We start from the raw sequence: 3,896 nt of genomic DNA, 5'->3' as shown, positions 1-3,896 counted from the left end.
TTGCTGCACTGATAGAGTACCATCTTTTGGTGGAGGCAGTGTGATGGTGTGGGGGCAATCTCAATGCAGAGAGATATCGAGATAACATTCTGAAATCAGTGGCATCCCCGAATCTCAACAGTCTGGGATCAAACTCCTCCTCCAAGAGGACAACGCTCGCCCCCACAGAGCGAGGATTATCAGACACTTCCTCGAGAGTTTGCGACTGGAGAGGATGGAATGGCCCCCTGCCACCACGTTGGCTGACAGATGACAAATGTTGGTTGAAGAATGGGATGCCATCCCACAGCAGTGTGTGAGCCGGCTGGTGACCAGCATGAGGAGGAGAGGCTGTTGTGGCTGTGTTTGGTTCTTCAACACGCTACTGAGGCTCCTGGTTAAATGAATACATTGTTCATAAATAAATTGTTGCCAATATGTCTTGATTCATCAGACTTTAATCATCCAATCCACCAAACAAGAGTCAACAGAAAAAAAAGCTGTTTGGCATTGGCAGAAGAGATTTGTCCCATACTCACATACTCAGCTGCTCATCCCACAAATGTTCCTCATAAATGTGGCACCATGGTAAATAAACAGGCTTTGCAACGTTATAAGATGTATTGTGAAGAAGCATTGTTACAACAAAGAAATAATCTACTAAACACAGATTTCCTTACTTTTTGTGTTACGTTTATTTAAGTCGGGAACATCCACACGAATGGATTCAGCTCGGTCAAATCTACACCTCAAGTTTCATTTGGATTGTTTGCAGATCATCAAGAGACCGAGCACTCACAACAGGTTATTTAAATGGAAATGCAAACAATCTTTAAAAACAGTAGAGAAGATTACCATAAGATTCAAAAACTCAAGATTATAAAAGGCATAATATCTTACTGTTTTGCTAAAACACATGTAAAAGTATTAATAATATGTTTGGCTGTAATCATTAGATACCAACTAAATGTAAAACTTTAAAATGGCTAAACTACACTACATGATTAAAGTGCTTATATGGTTAAGATTTAATATTCAAGGCATGAATTATTAGCAAAGTGAACTAAGTGCTACGTAAAAATGTTTTATTTGATTTTGTTCTTATTCTCCTCCTCCCAAAGCTTTTATAGCAGGCATACTGAGGAACACAATGCCTATTTGCTGTTTTATGACCTTTTAAGTGTCACACTATTATTTCCTGTTGATGACAACAATCTAAGAGAAGCAACTCTGGAAACCAAATATTGTAAAATACAGACACAGATTATTTTCTTGAATTTGAAGAGGATCTTAGAGCCAGTGTTTCCCTCCGGTTCCTCTGCAGTTGAAATGCATTATGGTTATTGCAGATTTTGTCTGAAGGCTGATGGAGCTAAAATGAAACCATATTTATAAAGCTGGTACAACAACAACTCTTCAGTCTGTTACTGCCGTCGTTCAGTCGTTTTTTGTTGAAATGGGAATGTTCAAGCCGATGCTCTGGGGCGTTTGAGATGCAGCCATGTCTGCTGTGACACACACAGTCCTGAGGCGGGGGTGGACACCTCGAATCAGGCTGGCGGTGTTTGTGATCAGTCTTCCCGTCTGCTCTCAGTCCAAATGTTTCTCAGCGCACAGGATCTGACAGTACATCAGCATGGAGAAAACCAGGGCCAGGATCTGAGAGAGGAGAGTTCAAACCTGTTATAGATCCCGTTCACTGAGGTCACCAACAGACAAGACGTGTTGTCCCCACGGCAACTCTAACAACATGACAGTGGGATAAAGTGAAGCCAAATCACAGGCTACTGCCGTTCTGCATTTTTCTGTTTTGAGAATCAGTTTCCTGTAAATAAAATCTACAATTTTTGTTTAACCCTGGAATGAAGAGGATTTGGGGGTATTTTCCAGCTCTGAGAAGTGTCTTTAAAGATGTGGAGGGGAAAAGAGCTCACACAGGTTTATAGGTCTTCACTGACACATTCTACATGGTATAGTTTGCCATATTTAAATGATGTTAAACATGTAACAAAATCTTCCTTCAAAACGTGGCAATGTGTAATGTTGCTATTTATTTATTTATTAACAAAGCAAACTCTGTAACTTGTGCAGAATCTGAGCTGTGCTGTGACTGGAGTATATCCCATTCCTTTAACGTACATATAGAGATCATGAGTAAACATGTGTACTCATTATAAGTACCTGCACAACACCGATACATACTCCAAACACCAGGACGGAGGGAATGTTATCCAGCAGCCACTGCCGGGCCTTCTGGTAGCACGGCTGCAACGAGAGACCGGAAACACAAGAAATATAATAAGATTAATAAAGAAGAGGTATAGAGACAAATTAAAAATAATAATTACAACTAATCTTAGAAATCATAAAGCCTCACTGTGAGACTCAGTCCGGTAGCTGTACATGGAGAGCACAGATAATAATGCTGATAGAGTTCCATAACAGACACATACTAAATGACAGAAAACACACTGGGGTAGACCGCCTCAGACGCTGAAGTACAGAGTTTTTCAGATAAGTATAACAACTTTTGTCATATTCTCTGGCCTTCATTCCTTTAACCAAACATTTTAGACTGCGTTGGACGTGGCACAGCTGTAACTTCTGTAAACACAGCAACAATGCTTGAGTCCTTTGGAAGATAAAACATACATGATCAACAGTAAAAAGTTGGCGCCTCAACGTTGACCTTATTAAAATAAACTCCTAACTCCTAACTGGAGTTGTGACTGTTCTTGGATGAGTCATTATCCCGGCAATTTGTCAATGAGAACAATCCTATCAAAACCAAACAGCCAAAAATATGAACACAGAAACAAAGTATAGAAAACTGCTTTGAACTGCTTGTAACGGTGGGGTCAATGATGGAATATAGAGTCATAATAAGACTAACAAACACACTGTTCCTCTGTCCTGCAGCGTACAACACATTTAATCTTTCTGGTTGTCTCAAACGGAATGTGGATTTCTTCCAGATGCGTGACGGTGTCTGAAACGTTCCCTCATGAAGAATGCAAGGATCATATTGAGAAGTTTTTTTAAATAATCAACATGCACTTCTGTAAAGCTAAAATCAACATCATGGCTGTAGGGGCAAAACATTTTAAATGTGCATGAGCCACTTTGTCTCTGTCCTTGCTGCTTATCTGCTGGTTCTGGGTTTTGTTGAACATTTAACTTTGAAGAGTTCATACAGAACATTTGGAAGATTTTTACGAAACAAAATCGTATTGTGTTTTATTTGTGTACACATTAAGATAAAAATAAGAACCTAAGCGTCAGTGAAGCAATGGTTAAGGAGCCACTCTGAGCTGCTGATGCTCATATGACAGAATACATCATTAATACAGCATCATACTCTTAAACCAACCACTATTAGTGTTTCATTTGAATCCGCTGATATCTGTACTGCACCTAAATATTCATAAAATGGATATCGGCCTTGATTTGAGGCCCGACCCACTGGTACCTGGAGGATACTCATCGATGGAGTCTGGATGCTCTGTGAATAATAATAATTAAGACCCCTTTCATGACCCCCAAGGACACCGTTCAATTAGTTAACTATTCAAAGAGGTAAAAGCAACAGAACATGATAAAAACACAAACATACCATCATGGAGAAGACAATTAAAGTAGACACAAATGATAGGGACAGGTTATTCAGGGGAATAAAGCAATACACTAGCTGAAGATCATAAAAAGACACAGGACACTGTTAACAAGAGAGTATTACTCCCACATTTCAGGCGTTGTTGCAACTATATTCAGAAAAAACCTGTTTTTACCAGTTAAGACGTGACACCGCTGGTTATGTAACGGTATGATCAAACATTAGCTAAGCACACAGGGTTGTTTCCTAATGTTTCATCATTAGTTGCACGTTGTGATGCGGCTCTTACCTCAACCTGGCACCC

At 39.7% G+C, this 3,896-nt stretch overlaps 1 long non-coding RNA gene across 1 annotated transcript; it reads right to left on the bottom strand.

Moving 5' to 3' along the window:
* Positions 1–655: 655 nt before the first annotated feature.
* LOC104953374 (uncharacterized) lies at positions 656–2,267 on the bottom strand. The gene is made up of 2 exons (XR_799215.1): positions 2,161–2,267; positions 656–1,638 (listed from the first exon to the last, which is right to left on the bottom strand). It is a non-coding gene; the product is annotated as an uncharacterized lncRNA (long non-coding RNA).
* Positions 2,268–3,896: the final 1,629 nt, after the last annotated feature.

This window comes from Notothenia coriiceps, unplaced genomic scaffold (assembly GCF_000735185.1).
Source record: "Notothenia coriiceps isolate Sejong01 unplaced genomic scaffold, NC01 NC01_scaffold00021594, whole genome shotgun sequence".
NCBI classification, from domain to species: Eukaryota; Metazoa; Chordata; class Actinopteri; order Perciformes; family Nototheniidae; genus Notothenia; species Notothenia coriiceps.
Note: the sequence above shows the minus strand (reverse complement) of the source record. Positions and strands in the feature narration are given on the sequence as shown.